Below are 18,108 nucleotides of genomic sequence, written 5' to 3'. Positions count from 1 at the left end.
GAAATAAAAGAACATCTTGGTTTGTCCCTTAAAATATACTGATGAACATCTATAGGATTTTTTCTGTAGTCTGATGTAATTGCTAAGGAAAAGTAGGTTTTGTAGGCTTACTTCTTTGTGATAGTTTGGCATATTTGAACAGCACAACACTCCTGCTTTCAGGAATACACATTTGTGAATGCTTGCTTTCTTCATAAAGTAAAATCATTGGCTTCTGATTGTCTGCGTTATCACTTACTCACTGAGTTATTGATTAGGTCCTAATAGAAATAAAACATTAGCATGGCAAGGTGACAACAGTTCCCTGATGTGATTATCTCCTCAACCATTCTGTTGCTCTACAATACGTAGAATTTTGATGTACTTTAAAGATGTCAATTTTTTCATCAACTGTGGAAAAGATGAACCTAGTAGGCTTAAAATAATTACTTCTCCACAGAGAAGTAATTAGCAACATTGTAAATCTTAAAGCACACATCCCTGGAAGGTTATAAAGTATCAAGTCTGCTCACCTTTGTGTCTGTCAATGGTGACAAGAAAAATGAAACTGTATGAACAAGAGTTGAGAACTGAGTTTGACACATTTTGCATCATTTCTGTCTGCAAATTTGGCAATACGTATTTAAATTCTGATAAGTGCATCTGCCCAGCCTGAACACGTTTGGGATGATGCTGTTCTCTTACATAATTGCTTCTCACTGAGGCAGTAGGAAGTCACTTGGAAAGAATAACGCTGCTGAGAACTCGGCTGGTGGGAGATTACATAGGAGCAAAGTTTAATCTCCAATTTCTGCTTACCAAAATGTCCTGGGTGAGAGGTGTGCCTACCTGCTGCTAGTTTTGGCCTCAGTTGAATGTAGGTGTTAAGTACTGTAGACTTGCTCCTCATTGAGTGTTTTCTCCTTTCTTTCATTTAGCACACCTGTCTACAAGTAGAACACAGTTCAGTGTTAAAGGTTTTCAGCAACAATATGCCTGCATCGAGACCAAGTGGTCCCTCTGAGTGGACTGTCTGCCAAGAGCTTACAGGTGATATCACAGTGATGGAAAGGTTGCTGTGCATCTGGTTTTATGTGGACCTTGAGAGGATCTGTAGACATGGATTTTGTTAGTGAATTTTTTATGTTTATCTTCAGTGTTAATCCATTCCAATTGTTGTTCCCTCCTCCTTATGCTTGTGTGTCTTACACTGCTTGTGCCTTTATTTTCCCAGTAGTTTTCATGGTTCCAGATCATGCTTCAACATTGAATATTTGAAGTTGATAAAGAGGAATATGCTCTGTAATTCTGAAAATTTTGGATGTTAAGATCTTGATTTTGGAGCCTTTATAATGAAAAAAAAAACAAAACACTTGATTATTTATAGTATATTTTTCTTCACTATGTAATATGTGAGACATGCAAATATCCATTAAAAATATTCCTCTTGTCTGTTGATAACTTGTAGATGGAGTAGTGTTTCAAAAAAGTAGTGATATCATAACGTTTTTCCATGTTAAAGCGAAGTTTGAAATGTTTGATTTAATTTATATTCTTTTACCCTTTTGTTTATTTCTGTACACAATTTCATTACTGCCTTGGAAGTAATTAATCAGGGAGTGCATAATTTCCCTTCCAGTCATATAGCAAAGAAGAACTATTAGAATTATTTCAATGTCTTCATATTTCTGAAGCCTCAGGGCCATGCTCTTTCAAACAAATCTCTAATTATTTTCTCAATTGAAAGTGGCACTGGTACATCAATAGGAAAATTCAAAGCTTTTATTGTACTTTCCGTGTTTCATTTTAGCTTAAATGTGGAATCCTGGAAAACAGTGCTACTTAATTTGCTGACACAGTCCAGTAATCCACCTCATTACATGATAGCTATGTTATATTTATTATGCTATGATGCTATTACATCAATCCTGTTATCATTGTTATATCTACTATTACTGTATGCTTATATAGCTTCTATGGCAGCCAGTATTTCTTGTTCGTAGATGCAATCGGAATTATCTTCTTTGGCCCCACTTCTTCCTGTTATATTTGATAGTCTGCACTGAGCAATGAATAAGTTCCTTATTTGTGAGTTGTGATAAGCCATGCATTAACAAATTATTTTCTGTTTTGATCCATGCTTCTCAGCTTGCTTCCTGGAGTGCAAAAACTGTGGATGGTGACTAATGTCATGATTGGCAAGCTATGTAGTCAATTTCTACTCTTTGGCTTTACACGGCCAAGTTCTTCAGTAATGAAGTTGTGGCCTCAGTGAAAAATCTAAGACCATATTTAACCTCTGTTCTCCTCTGCAATTTTTTCCTGTTTGCATTTTCATCTCTAAGAATTTCTGTGTGTATTTCTGGTTCTATTTCTAGAAGTTGTCCTTCCGTAATATACTCAGCAGCTCTGAACACACCAGCAGATCTCTGCAATAAAGCTCTCCTGCTGGAGTCCCTCTCAGTCTATGGGCTTGTGAATTCTGCTGAGGCTTTATGTGGAAATTTAAGGCCATTCCAGAGTTTGCTTGCCATTGTATTCTAAGCTTTCCCTGCATACAATATAACCCGAATATCTTAAATACAGAGGATTAATGCTGCTGAGGATTAATCCGTGAGGATTAATATTTTAAGAGTACACTCTCAAACTTTTATTTCAGATGAAGATGTCAGTGGCAACACAATATGAAAACATTCACGTTTTCTTTTGACTAGTTTTCCTTAGAAGAAAAGGTTACTGCAGGCTGAATTTGTAATTGGAACTTGCTTTCAATTGGCTTTGCTTAATGTGGCTGTATAAATGTTGATTCCTCTTTTCCATTAGTTGTGCAGCCAGCGGGTGAAATAAAGAATGGTTCTTGAAATAGGGATACCTGATAACTCTGCCTTACAGCTGCAGGAGTAGGGTTTTAGATTAAATACAAGAACAAACTGCAAACTAAACTCCAACAAATAATCATATTAGTAGAAAACCAGAATGGCAAATGATTAGCCCTTAAAATATATATGAGCACAGTATATTTTTAAATAAATGTATAGTAAATGATTGCAGTGTCAAAAGATAAATGATTAAATTAGTCCACATCACAAAATTTTGCTTTACAACTGTGACTGGCTGGATATCAGTAGAAGGCTTATTGAGTTAAATAATAAGTTTAACAAATGTAGGCCTAATCACAAAAAAGGACTGAGTATTAGAGAAATTTCATAACAAATGTCAGCAACAAAATGAATACTGTAACACAATTAAGCAGGGTATTTGTCATAATAAGAAAAAAGGATGTAGTTCAACCATGAATGTGTTTGTGGTAAAGTAGGAAAAGCTTACCATTAAACAGAAAAAAGTGTGAAATTGGTATTTTGAAACAGGACGCTCGTAGATACCAGCAGTGGTCCCCTCATTTTTCATTGCATGTCTCCTCAGTAGAATGGATTAAGAAATGCTGATTGTGCTCTTTCCAGCGGTTCCTTCATCAGATTATGGGTGATTTTGACTTGATTTTTACTGTCACAAAAGCTGAAGAAAATAATTTTCCTTCAGTGGGCTTAATGGGCTTTTCAACATGTTACATTCTTTGCTCTTGATCATAATATATAGTTCAAACAACACCAAATCATAGTATACCAAGTGACAATTATTTTGCTTTTTGATTGAATTTTTCAGTGTTTCAGCAAATGATTTGCATTGAACAAAAGGACTTCTACAATGAAACAGAGGGGATAGGTGCTGGTATCCACCAGCCTCCTCTTTCAAAATACATGCCTTGCCTGTCGGGGTTGTTCCACTTGGCACCTAACAACTTGTTTCATAAGCCAGACACCAAAAAAACCCACCATAAAGAAAGTCAGGGAGAGGAGCACTAATTAAGGACGAATATATACAGAAGTCAGGATTTGCTGTGGATAAGAAGTGTCATTGAAAAAGTCATATTGAACTGCAGGGGAGATGGGCAAAAAGCTTACCAAGGCAAACAATTTTCCATGTCCACATGTCCAGACTGCATGTGCAAAGAAGGCACATGTTGGCCAAGGAAAGAGTTTAGTGGCAGTGTCAAGAGAATTCCCTTTACAACAACTGATATAATACAAATCTTTCCCCATCCTTAGAAAACCAGCATCACTTAAGGAGAATAGGAATGGTGTCTACTCAACACAGACAGGAAATATAACACTAAATAAAAATATGTAATATGAAAGACTTAAAAATGTGCCGTTTGTGAAGTTTGGGTTTTACCTGCTGACTTAGTAGAGAGCTGTTCTCCTTTCAAGGTGCTTGCAGGTAATTTCAGAAACAATAATGTTCCCACAACCTCCAGGAATATCCAGTTAGGCAGTGTGGGAGCCCTGAGGATCCCCACTAGTGGATATTGCTGCCAAGTCTGCTTTGCCAGCAAAGTAACAGATACCCAAAATTTTCACTTCTGTCACTCAAGCTCCAAGTGCTTATCTGTGCTGGTAGTTAGACATGCCAAGTAAATGAATCACAAACACAAAGACCATGTAGCCAATTTTTCTCTAAAATAAGCATTTAAATTCTATTTCAGGCACATAAGCACATGGGCTCATTTTCAATCCTGCTGAGTTCTCGTATGTTCATCTTAAATTCTCTGTGGGTTAAGCAGGCTTAAAAATCAGTCGTAACTTATATATTTAGAAAAGAAAAGAGAAGATAATTTATGAGAGTTTTAAATTAATATCATCACATGAATTCTCTTATTTTGCTACTAATTTTAAAAATTGTTTTGCATAATCTGATTGCATTTTCTATTCCCTTTGTTTTTACTATATACATCATGGAAACATCATCATATCAAAATATTCTGTGATTTCAGCCTCTGCAGACATCCATGGATTTCAGTTCATGACTGCTTGTTTATGATCATTGAAGGTGAACTTAATATTCAACTTCCAGAATTCTGAAATTGCAAAATAAAGCTAACAGAAACCAAAAAGAAGTATTTCCCAATGCAATACAAGATAATCATGCCTGGAACTTGACTGATAAGTGGTTTTTGCTATGAGTTCACTCAGTGCTAAAGGCTAAGTACCTTTGCCTAAAATAGATAATAAAACTATCAGATCAGAGATGTAATAGCATTTTTTTTAATAGATCAAGGAAAATTTTGAAATTGTATCAGCATTAGTGTTGAAAACAAGAGGAATGACAAATCCACCACACGTATGCATTTCCTTTGGGTGTTTTTTTATACCTATCTTTTTAATCTAACAAGAGAGGACATATTACCAGTCAGGGCATGGAAAGCAGTTTAGTTTCTTACCACATTTATTATTCAAAAACCTTACACAAAGAAAAAATAATGCATTTTATTAACATTAATGGTGGAAAATGGATTAATAAGGGGAAAAATTGGTTTGTGTGGATGAGGAATGAACCAGCCAAGGAAATAGATTATTCTAAAATCAGTGAAAACTGAAAATCAGTGAAAAGGTGTCTTCTTTCTGTCATGGAGATTCAGCACTCCTTGATGAGTGTAAAGGGATGAAACAGGCTTGACAAGCTGAAAAGCTCTACCTATTAGAACGTGAACATAATGACTTTTATTATGTGAGGTTTTTTTAATCCCATTTAATAGTCTTCCTTCCATTTTGTGCAATAATGGTATAAGTCAATTAATGTGTTGCAAGATTTATGCAGCTATGACAAACTTACAAACCATCTTGACAGAAAACTACAGAAAAGCTTAGTATTTCCACAGTGGAAAACAACAAAATGTTTTAGAGTATGGGGATGGGTTTAATGTATGTGTGAGGCAGTAAAAGTATTATGGATGCTTCAGAGATTTTTTTTTAACCTCTAGGAACCAAAATGTTAAATTTTTATCTTTCTTTTTTTCATTTGATGTCAATTATATTGGGCTTGTGCATGGGCAGGTGATGAGGTGTTTGATAGGCTTTGGAGAGTTTTCTATTTTACTTTCTGATTTCAAGCAGTTCTATTACATTACACATAACTTTTTTTCATTTTCTAGCTCAATATATTCTATATATATTGAAAGATAGTGGGGTATTTTGCACTTAAGCACAAGCTTTGGGTTTCTCAAATGTTTAAGGTTTATTTTATCCTGCTTCAGTTTATTACATTTTAATGTTTCATCAGTCGGTTTATCCGAGATGTTGATAAGTTTTAACGATTTTCCATTTTCTGCATTTAAATGTTTCCTCTTATCCTGTGTTATTGGAAAGCTCTACAGGTATCAGGGAGTAGTAAAACTTGGTGATGTTTTAACCTTCACCAATTGTAGCATACTACTCATGACAGCCTTCTCAAACTGCTGTCATGCTGAATATATTTATCTCAAATGAAGACTGAGAAAAAAATACAGGGTAAGACAGATAATGAATTTATTCTCCACATGTTTGGAATTCCAGACTTCTGAGCATCAGATGTTTAGAAATCAATAAATGACTGTCCAGAGCTTCAAGGGAGAAAGTTGCCACCAATGTTAGTATGATTGGATGGTCTCCAAAGAGATGTGAAAATTGTTTTCATGACTGTCTGTATTGTAGATAACATAAAACCATAGGGTTTTTTTACATAACAATATTAAGCTAAAATTACAAATCAACAGCTAATAATGGGCTTGGTATAAGCAGGTGAAAAAACAGAGCTTTACAGATGATACAGAAAACAGTTTTTGTAAGTGTTTCTGTACACAGCAAAGAGAAACTTTTGAGAAAGTGGAGGTCGGAAACAGAATTTTGTGGTACTTATCATTATCCATATTCAAGAAGTGGAAAAAATATTACTTACTTAAACTGTCTAAGCAGATATTTAAGGGCTAGATTTGCTAAAGTAATCTTTTTGAATTATCAGCAGAAAAGTAACTCAGCAAGAGATATGCTAGTGCACCAGCATGAAACTAAAAAGTGAAACAAAAATATTATAGATTATTTTAAAACAGGATGTTAAAATACAATCTCGAGAATCAAATTCATTGAGAGTAATAATCCCTGGCTATATGCATTGTGGCATTTCTACAATCTTTTCTTAAAGAAGGGTAAATATTTGGAAGTGGTTGAGGTAAGTTCTTCAGAAGAGCAAGGTCAGTGAAAAGAGTTCCCTTAGTCCTGCCCCACTCCCCATCCCCCCCAAACCCCCTCATCCCCCCTAAACCCCCCCACCCTGAAGTTTTCAGAACCTTGTTTTTGTTTCTAAATATATTTCTGAACATCCCATCCTTCTTTCCTGCTTTCACCATGTTACTGTGCTATTAAAAACTTCAGGGTACAGTTCATTATTCAAATAGAATGTGTTTTTATTAAGTCCCATCGATAGTGAAAGAATGGAATGGTCCATCTGCCAGTGACACCAGAAACAGAGGATTGCTTCTGGTATGTACACTATTTTCCAATGATTTTCCCTCAAGTACTTAGATCCTAAGGAAGGTTGTCCTGGTTTTGGCTGGGATGGAGTTGATTTTCTTCCTATTAACTGGTATAGTGCTGTGTTTTGGATGTAGTGTGAGAATAATGTTGATGACACACTGATGTTTTGGTTGTTGCTAGGTATTGTTTACGCTAGTCAAGGACTTTTCATCTTCCCATGCCCTGCCAGATGTGCAGGGGGGTGAGAGGGAGCGTGGCCAGGACGGCTGGCCCAGCTGGCCAAAGGGCTATTCCATACCATATGACGTCATGCTCAGCATATAAGGCTGGGTGAAGAAGACGGAGGGGGGGCATTCGGAGTGATGGTGTTTGTCTTCCCAAGTAACCGTTATGCGTGATGGAACCCTGCTTTCCTGGCGATGGCTGAACACCTGCCTGCTGATGGAAGTAGTGAATAAATTCGTTGTTTTGCTTTGCTTGCATGCACGGCTTCTGCTTTACCTATTAAACTGTCTTTATCTCAACCCACGAGTTTTCTCACTTTTACCCTTCTGATTCTCTCCCCCATCCCACTCGACGGGGGTTGAAGGAGCGGCTGCGTGGTGCTCAGTGGCTGGCTGGGGTTAAGCCACAGCAAAGGTCAAAGCATTTATTAATTTCCTAAGATGAATCAATTGTGAAATTATAATATTGATTGTTTTTCTGAAGAGTTATGGAAGGAAAATTCAAAATTAACTGTACAGAAAATAATCTTATTTAAGAGTATTATGAGAGACCACATTTTTTTCCCTAGAAAATATATTCATGTTCTGTTTCTTCTGTTTTGTTCTTCCTTGTTTAGGATCTTCTGTAGAGAGACAGCAAGTGGACTAAAGCATAGAATAATTAAAGAAGGACAAATGTGTCAACAGATTTCTGCTTACTGAAACTCTGTCAGAGGTCTCAAAAAATCCAGTGAAGAATGATGTTAAATTCCAGTCTGAGAAATCTTCTGTATATTTAAACTTAACTTGTGCCTTTGGAACCTTAGTCAATCAGCTGAATCAAAGGAGACAGTGGGAAGAACAACAGGTCTGTCTTTGGAAGGTTCAGATGTGGAGGTGGGCCAAAACTTAAACTTTATGAACTTTAAGAAAAGCAGAATAAGATAGTTTCATTTGTCTTTGTTTCTAAACAAACAACAGGGGAAGAGGTAAAACATAAAGAAAACCAACAAAATTCTAGACTGGGTATGCTGAATACAATCCATAAAATCTGATGTATGCCTATGGTCCCCAGGGACAGCATGAGAATACATGCCAGTTCCCCTTGTTCATCTCCAGAGCAAACTACCATGCAAACCTGCTGTTACTTTCTTCCTGTGGAGCATATGGTTGTCGGACTACCTTCTTTCTGAAAAAAACGGATTTCTGATAACATCTTAGTTTCTGCCTCATGTACCATGGTAGTATCGCTCATGCAAACTTTGGCTGTTTCATGTGTTATGATAGGTAACTACATTGTCATGACATAGCAAAATTGTTTAGGATTTAAAAAAAAATTGTTGATAATTTCTAAAAATGATCTGATCATTACGAACATGACATTATAAAGCAGGATGAGAGATCTGTTATTAGTTGCCTCTTAAAAGAGCTGGCATGATTTGGTAGAGCACCACTTTTTCTTCTAACAGTTTATTACCCATTCTTTGTGGGTGATAAAACTAAAAGAAAATTAAAGTTCAAATAACTTTTCTTGCATGTTATTTCATAAAAACTTTCTAAAAACTGACTATAATAGATTCAGCCTTAAATTTACGTCAGAAGAAATAAGAAATTTGATTTCATGAATTACTCATATAAAAAATAAAGTGAAATCAGAGCTCATGAATTACTTATAAAGGCAGGCTTAAAATCAATAAATTGCCTGTAATGCATACAGAAACATTTTCTCCAAGTCTATAATATGCTGACATCATGATTTTTTTTGTGAATGAGAGCTGTGCAAGACTATTAACCTGAAATTACAAAATTACTTATCCTCAGGGTTTATTTTAAAATGCCATTTAAGTCTCTGCATTTGGTTGAGAATAAAAAATACACTGTGAAATGTAGACAGATGTCTCCACCAAGAAACTAAGAAAACATTGCAGAGTGTGGTTCAGAACACAAGTATCCCTGGAGATTCCAATTATTACTAGGTCAAAAATAATTTATGCAAAATATTCAATGCTAAGTAAAACTTGCAAAATGAGAAAGAAGTTAAATGTTAATTTGAATGTTTAGTGTACTAAAATTAAATTCCAAACTGAGGACTATCCATCATCCATCTGCCAGAGGGATAAGTAGTTATTGTATACAAAACCATTTGCAAATACTGTAAGCTGGCTCGATGTACTGAATCTATCTCCTTTAAGAAGGAAAAGAAGGCCAGTACTTGTCACTCAGTTTCTTTGTGGCTAGACAGCTGCTTTAATAATATTGTGGGCCAAGGAAAGTTTACAGGTTCTGAATTTGTCAAAATTTATGCAGCTAAACAGGCACTTTTACGCTGTTATATTTGTGGATGAGCATTAAATACTGAAACAGTCAAAGTCAATAAAGGAGAACAACAGTATTCTGTCCTAGTGTAAACTTTGAGCAAGAACTGTCATACTTGCAAAACAGATGATCTTAGTGAGATCTCTAACTATTGCCTTGTGTTTTATTACAGCAGAAGAATTTGAAAAAGCTGGGTGACTTCAGAAGCATCTGAGAGAAGGATTCTTGGATGTGCTCAGAGACAGAACTGAGGTGCAGAGCAGGTAAATATTGAATCATTGCCATCCAGATTTTTGCCACATAGTGGTCACTGCATGGCTTTCCTTAACCATAGTTTATTTACATTTCACTTGAATGATAAATGTTATTAACATATCCTATATTGTCTTCAGCAGCTTGGTGAGTCACGGTAAATAAGCAATCTTCCATGTGATAGTTTGTGAAAATGTCCCTTTATATGTGCTTTTCTAGTGTTAATTTTAGAAACTTTCATTCCTAATTGTTCTATGGGGTACTGCAAGCAATAACTTAGTTAAATATTGAATTGGACATTAGTATCAGTAAGAATTAGTAACAACTGTACTCCAGCAGTGCCAAAAAAAAAAGCTGTGTAATATTCAGGGAAGGACCTGTCTACATTAGAGAATCTGCAGCAGGGCAGCTGAGAAAATCAAATCCAACTAATTACATGGATGCAATTTGCTCTCTTACTCCATTGGATATGCAGGGTAATCATCTTTACAAAACCAGAATGGATAAAATTGGATCCAGCAAATTGCAGTTGAACAGTAATGTTTTCCTGGTAAATAATTCTGTGCATTTTCAGGAATGTGTTTTTAGTTCCATTTACAGAAACATATCAGTCACCAGTATGCAAATTTCTCCAATGTAGGCAGGACCATAAATAAGTTGTGTTTATGTCCGTATATATTCAATATAATAATTGGAACAACAGAATTCAGAGCAATCATTTTCATAGAGAAAAAGGCAACTCTCAGAAAGACTAAAAGCTCATTGATCAAATGGAATGAGTAATAAATCTAGAAAATAACCAACTGTGTAGGCTCTATTATCTTATATCTTGCAGCTGTCAAAGTCATCAGGAGAAAATTAGCAATTGGATGCAGCAATTTTTTGCAGCATTATTATTCACTTCCCGCTTCAGGATGCCGCATTCAGCTGCTCACACATTAACTCACAGCTGGCTTGCAGGAGCTGTGCAAATTTTTAATTTAAGATAAATGAGTTAATAAAAAGTTTGACCACACAATGAACAAAACAAAACAAAAGCTATAAATGAACGGCACTACCTGCCACAAACTGAGCACATCATAAGCAAGTGGAGTTGTGTTATGATGTTTTTAAACTGTTCCATACATTATACAAACAAGACGCAGAGTTTAGATTTTCCAGTAAACTTGACTAGTATATCTTACTTTAAAAAATTATGAGGTTTTTATTATTTGTTTAGTGTGGAAGTCCATTCTTTTGGGTTTCTAAAACACTTGAGTGATTTTATATTCTAAGAAAAATACAGGCTTGAGAAAGGATATCAGGAATACAAAATTTACAGGTTGAGTAAATGAATTAATTCTAAATCCACCGTAAGAAGAGGACAGGCTTGAAGAGGATCATAATTGTGGACAAGTAAGAGCTGTACACATCTGATCTGGAATATAGCGGAGTATAGGTTACGGCATCGAAGTGATTATATGAAGACTTTTTAAACAAGAAGAACAAGCTGGGAAAACTTGGTAAGTGTTATTACATAAAAGTTATACAACGGTGAACAAGAGAGAATGTATTTCAAAAATTAACACATTCTTGTGAACTTTTCATTGTTCTCTGTGAGAATAATTGTCCTGGTTTCGGCTGGGATAGGGTTAAATTTCTTCCTAGTGCTGTGTTTTGGATTTAGTATGAGGAGAATGTTGATAACACACTGATGTTTTCAGTTGTTGCTAAGTACCCTCCTAGTCCAAGGACAGCTCCTGTGCCTACTGACTGAGGTAGGTACACAAGATGGGAGGGAACATAATCAGGACAGCCAGCCCAGCTGGCTAATGGGGTATTCCATACCATGTGACGTCATGCTCAGTATATGAACGGTAGGCGTGATCCAGGAAGTACCAATCGCTACTTGGTTATTGGTCAGCGCGGGTGGTGAGCAATTGCATTGTGCATCACTCATTTTGTATATTCTATCATTATTATCATTATTATTTTCCCTTTTCTGTTCTATTAAATTGTCTCTATCTCAACCCAAGAGTTTTTCTCACTCTTACCCTTCCGATTCTCTCCCCGTCCCACTGGAGGGGCGGGGGGAGTGAGTGAGCGGCTGCGTGGTATTTGGCTGCCTGCCAGATTAAACCACGACAGTCCTTTTTGGCGCCCAACGTGGGGCTATTTGCAAGGGGTTTTGTTGGATGCCTGTGCTGATCTAGGCTTTGGGAATGCAAGGACAAAGACGAAATAATTTGCTAAATATCTTGCAAAGTCTTCCAGTTCTTGCTGTCAGTGATGGCCCATCAAAGGCCACCAAGCCACCTCATTTTTTATCTCCAGCTAATAGAGAAATATGAACCGAAATAAAGAAAATAAGCTCTTCTGAAATAGAATCCACAGCTAATAACACTTTCTACTGTTCTGTATGTGCCCATTGCATTTGTCCACATTCACGTATAATTCAGCCATGTTTTGTCCCTGAAGGGGACTTTATTTTGCGTTTCTACTTCTTGTGGAAGGGAAGAGCACACAAGGAATTTGAATAACTTAGATGACAGTGAGTGCTTGGTCCCCAAATAACTTACACATTTAAGTTGTGTCTGAAGAGCATTACTTTATCTCCTTGAACTCACTTACTTTTGCAGCGCAACTTTCTTGGGCTTGGAGAGCAGCCAGGAGAACTGGCATAACAGAGGATTTCCATACAAGTTGATGATGATGCTATCCGATGAATCGGTATTCCAAGGATTAAAGGAACTCAGGTTACAGTTCTCAAACAAGAGATGGCTCAGATGAGGAGCACCATCAAACATCTCTGTCCTCACGAAACCCAGTGAGTGGAAGTCTTGACAGTTCAGCTCTTGGAGACCAGGCATGGACTTGAGGAAGTCAGTATCAAGGATTCTTAATCGTGGCATCTTTGTCAGGTGAAGTGATCTGAGGTTGGGCAAGTCTCTGGTCCACTCTGGTTGAATTTTCTCAAGAAAGATCCCGCTCAGATCAAGCATGTTGATGGTGTTTCAAGGACTGTTTGTGGCCTCACTGGGAGATGTGCTGATGGCGAAAGCAGACTCCCTAATTCCTCTGTTGTCATCCTGCCCGAGCAGCGTTGCAGAGAGGTTCAGGAACTGTAACTGAGGGTAACAGGAAAAAGCCAGTGGCTGGATTTCAGTCAGTAGATTTCCAACCAGATATCAACCCTCAGGAACAACAAAAGAGGCAGGGCAAACGGCGGTGCGTCGTCAGGGCGGGCGGAGCAGCGAGTCCTGGGGGCGGCAGGCAGTGGGAGATCAACCCCAGCAACAGACCTGGTGGCTACTCAAAACCCGATGAGAGGCACTGCGGCTACTTCAACCCCCACGACAACCCCTGTGGCTACTCAAAACCTGGCAACAGTCACCGTAGCTTCTCCAACCCCTACAACAGGCACTGCAGCTACCCAAACCCCAGCAACAGGCACTACAACTGAACCAGAGGACCAAACCTTGCTGGTATCCGTTGCCCCTGTACAGAAGAAGAAATCTTGGAAGCGGAGGTCAGGTCATTTAGAAAGGGATGATGGAAGAGCAGGGCCATCACGAGAACAGGAGGAGGAAGAGGAAGAACTCATAAACGAGACGGAAACCACCTGATCCCTATCCCTGAGTGAGCTGTGAGATACGCGGAAAGATTTCAGCTGTCATCCAGGCGAGTGTATTATTACCTGGCTGCTCCGATGCTGGGATAATGGGGCCAGTAGCCTGGAATTAGAGGGGAAGGAAGCCAAACAGCTGGGATCCCTTGCTAGGGAAGGAGGCATTGACAAAGCAATTGGAAAAGGGACACAGGCCCTCAGCCTCTGGAGGCGACTGCTGTCAGACGTGAAGGAAAGGTATCCCTTCAAGGAAGATGTTCTATATCGCCTAGGCAAGTGGACCACTATGGAGAGAGATATCCAGTACCTGAGAGAACTAGGCGTGCTGGAGGTGGTTTATAGTGACCTGGACAACAACCAAACGCCCAAAGATCCAGATGAAGTGCAGTGCACGCAACCCATATGGCGGAAGTTAGCACGGAGGGCACCAGCATTGTATGCCAGTTCATTGGCAGTACTGTCCTGGAAAGAGGAAGAAGCACCAACGGTGGATATCTTATTTAGCAGACTTCGGGATTTCGAAGAAACTATCTCCTCCTCCCGTGTCTCGGCTGTGAAGAAGCTGTCCCGGGAGGTCCAGCAACTCGAAGAGAGTATGTCCTATTCTCCATCTGTACGGACCAGTATCTCAGCCATTAGGAGTCAGCGTTTTTCTCCTCAAGAGAGAGGATATCGAAAGTACACACCACGGGGCACCCTGTGGTTTTACCTGCGTGACCACGGAGAGGACATGAGGCAGTGGGATGGAAAACTTACCTTCATCCTAGAGGCACATGGACGTGAGTTGCAAGGAAAAACAATCACACAAGGGGGTTCTCCCAGGAAAAATGCTGCTCCAGTTGTCAGGAAAAACCTGTCTCACGACGGTCCAGTTTCCAGTGAACAGTTCCCCAGACAGAGTAGAAGGGCTGATCTTACTTTGGATTGCAATTGCGATGAAGAAATTCTTAACTCACGTTTGCAAGAAATGAGAAATGGATACTATGACCAGGACTAGAGGGGCCCTGCCTCCGGCCAGGTGGAGGAAAGGGACAACCGGGTTTGTTGGACTGTGTGGATTCGACGGCCTGGCGCATCAGACCCACAGGAGTACAAGGCTCTCGTAGACACCAGTGCGCAGTGTACCCTGATGCCATCAAGCTACAAAAGGGCAGAACCCATCTGTATTTCTGGAGTGACAGGGGTATCCCAAGAGTTAACTGTATTGGAGGCCGAAGTGAGCCTGACCGGGAATGAGTGGCAGAAGCACCCCATTGTGACTGGCCCAGAGGCTCCGTGCATCCTTGGCATAGACTTCCTCAGGAGAGGGTATTTCAAGGACCCAAAAGGGTACCGGTGGGCTTTTGGTATAGTTGCCCTGGAGATTGAGGAAATAAACAGCTGTCCACCTTGCCCGGTCTCTCGGACGACCCTTCTGTTGTGGGGTTGCTGAGGGTTGAAGAACAGCAGGTACCAATTGCTACCACAACAGTGCACCAGCGGCAATATCGCACCAACCGAGACTCCCTGATCCCCATCCATGAGCTGATTCGTCGACTGGAGAGCCAAGGAGTGATCAGCAAGACTTGCTCACCCTTTAACAGTCCCATATGGCCAGTGCGAAAGTCCAATGGAGAGTGGAGACTAACAGTAGACTACCGTGGCCTGAACGAAGTCACGCCGCCACTGAGTGCTGCTGTGCCGGACATGCTAGAACTTCAATACGAACTGGAGTCAAAGGCAGCCAAGTGGTACGCCACAATTGACATCGCTAATGCGTTCTTCTCAATCCCTTTGGCAGCAGAGTGCAGGCCACAGTTTGCTTTCACTTGGAGGGGCGTCCAGTACACCTGGAACCGACTGCCTCAGGGGTGGAAACAAGCCCTACCATTTGCCATGGACTGATCCACACCGCACTGGAACAGGGTGAGGCTCCAGAACACCTGCAATACATTGATGACATCATCGTATGGGGCAACACAGCAGAAGAAGTTTTTGAGAAAGGGGAGAAAATAATTCAAATCCTTCTGAAGGCTGGTTTTGCTATAAAATGAAGTAAGGTCAAGGGACCTGCACAGGAGATCCAGTTTTTAGGAATCAAATGGCAAGATGGACGTCGTAAGATCCCAATGGATGTGATCAACAAAATAACAGCCATGTCCCCACCAACTAGCAAAAAGGAAACACAAGCTTTCTCAGGCGTTGTGGGCTTTTGGAGAATGCATATTCCAGATTACAGTCAAATCGTAAGCCCTCTCTATCACATGACCAGGAAGAAGAACGACTTCAAATGGGGCCCTGAACAACGACAAACCTTTGAACAAATTAAACAGGAGATAGTTCAGGCAGTAGCCCTTGGGCCAGTCCGGGCAGGACAAGATGTAAAGAATGTGCTCTACACCGCAGCTGGGGAGAATGGCCCTACCTGGAGCCTCTGGCAGAAAGCACCAGGGGAGACTCGAGGTCAACCCTTAGGGTTCTGGAGTTGGGGATACAGAGGATCCGAGGCCCGCTACACTCCAACTGAGAAGGAGATATTGGCAGCATATGAAGGGATTCGAGCTGCTTTGGAAGTGGTTGGTACTGAAGCACAGCTCCTCCTGGCACCCCGACTGCCGGTGCTGGGCTGGATGTTCAAAGGGAGCGTCCCCTCTACACATCATGCAACCGGTGCTACGTGGAGTAAGTGGGTCGCACTGATCACACAACGGGCCCGAATAGGAAACCCCAGTCACCCAGGAATCTTGGAGGTGATCACAAACTGGCCAGAAGGCAAAGATTTCAGAATATCCCCAGAGGAGGAGGTGACGCGTGCTGAAGAGGCCCCACTGTATAATAAACTGCCAGAAAATGAGAAGCAATATGCCCTGTTCACTGATGGGTCCTGTCGCCTTGTGGGAAAGCATAGGAGATGGAAAGCTGCTGTATGCAGCCCTATACGCCAGGTTGCAGAAACTGCTGAAGGAGAAGGTGAATCGAGTTGGTTTGCAGAGGTGAAATCTGTCTGGTTTCGGATATTGCTGAACAAGAAAAATGGCCAGTACTTTATCTCTATACTGACTCATGGATGGTGGCAAATGCCCTGTGGGGGTGGTTGCAGCAGTGGAAGCAGAACAACTGGTGGCGCAGAGGTAAACCCATCTGGGCTGCTGCATTGTAGCAAGATATTGCTGCCCGAGTAGAGAACCTGGTTGTAAAAGTACGTCACGTAGATGCTCACGTACCCAAGAGTCGGGCCACTGAAGAACATCAAAACAACCAGCAGGTGGACCTGGCTGCTAAGATTGAAGTAGCTCAGGTCGATCTGGACTGGCAACATAAGGGTGAATTATTTATAGCTTGGTGGGACCATGATGCCTCAGGTCATCAAGGAAGAGATGCAACATCCAGATGGGCTCATGATCGAGGGGTGGACTTAACCATGGATGCTATTGCACAGGTTATCCATGAATGTGAAACATGCGCTGCAATCAAGCAAGCCAAGCGAGTAAAGCCTCTTTGGTATGGAGGACGATGATTGAAATATAAATATGGAGAGGCCTGGCAGATTGATTATATCACACTCCCACAGACCCGACAAGGCAAGCGCTATGTGCTCACCATGGTGGAAGTAACCACAGGATGGCTAGAAACATATCCCATGCCCCATGCCACCGCCCGGAACACCATCCTGGGCCTTGAAAAGCAAGTCCTATGGCGACATGGCACTCCAGAAAGAATTGAGTCAGACAACAGGACTCATTTCCGAAACACCCTCATAGACACCTGGGCCAAAGAGCATGGCATTGAGTGGGTCTATCACTTCCCCTACCACGCACCAGCCTCCGGAAAAATCAAACGATACAATGGGCTGCTAAAGACTACGCTGAGGGCAATGGGTGGTGGGACATTCAAGCATTGGGACACACATTTAGCAAAAGCCACCTGGTTAGTCAACACCAGGGGATCTGTCACTTGAGCTGTCCCTGCCCAATCAAGACTCTTATGTACTGTAGATGGAGATAAAGTCCCTGTCGTGCACATAAGAAATACACTGGGGAAGACAGTCTGGGTTATTCCTGCCTCTGGCAAGGGAAAACCCATCCGTGAGATTGCTTTTGCTTAAGGACCTGGGTGCACTTGGTGGGTAATGCGAAAGGATGGGGACGTCTGGTGTGTACCTGAAGGGGATTTGATTTTGGGTGAAAATAGCCAATGAACTGAATTGTATGATGTCAATTGTTATATGATATTGTATATCATTATTTCTATGGTTGTTATCAATGGTATAGCAGTGAAAATCACCGAGAATAATGAAGAATGAACTAACTCCGATGAAATAGAGCAAAGTGCAATGATGATAGAACTGGACAAGCACAGCAGTACCGAAATGAGAACTGGCTTCAGGATGCAACAGCCCAACACCACACACCATCTCTCTGGCCCT

This window comes from Calonectris borealis, chromosome Z (genome assembly GCF_964195595.1).
Source record: "Calonectris borealis chromosome Z, bCalBor7.hap1.2, whole genome shotgun sequence".
In the NCBI taxonomy this organism is placed as follows: Eukaryota; Metazoa; Chordata; class Aves; order Procellariiformes; family Procellariidae; genus Calonectris; species Calonectris borealis.
This window is presented reverse-complemented; position numbering follows the sequence as displayed.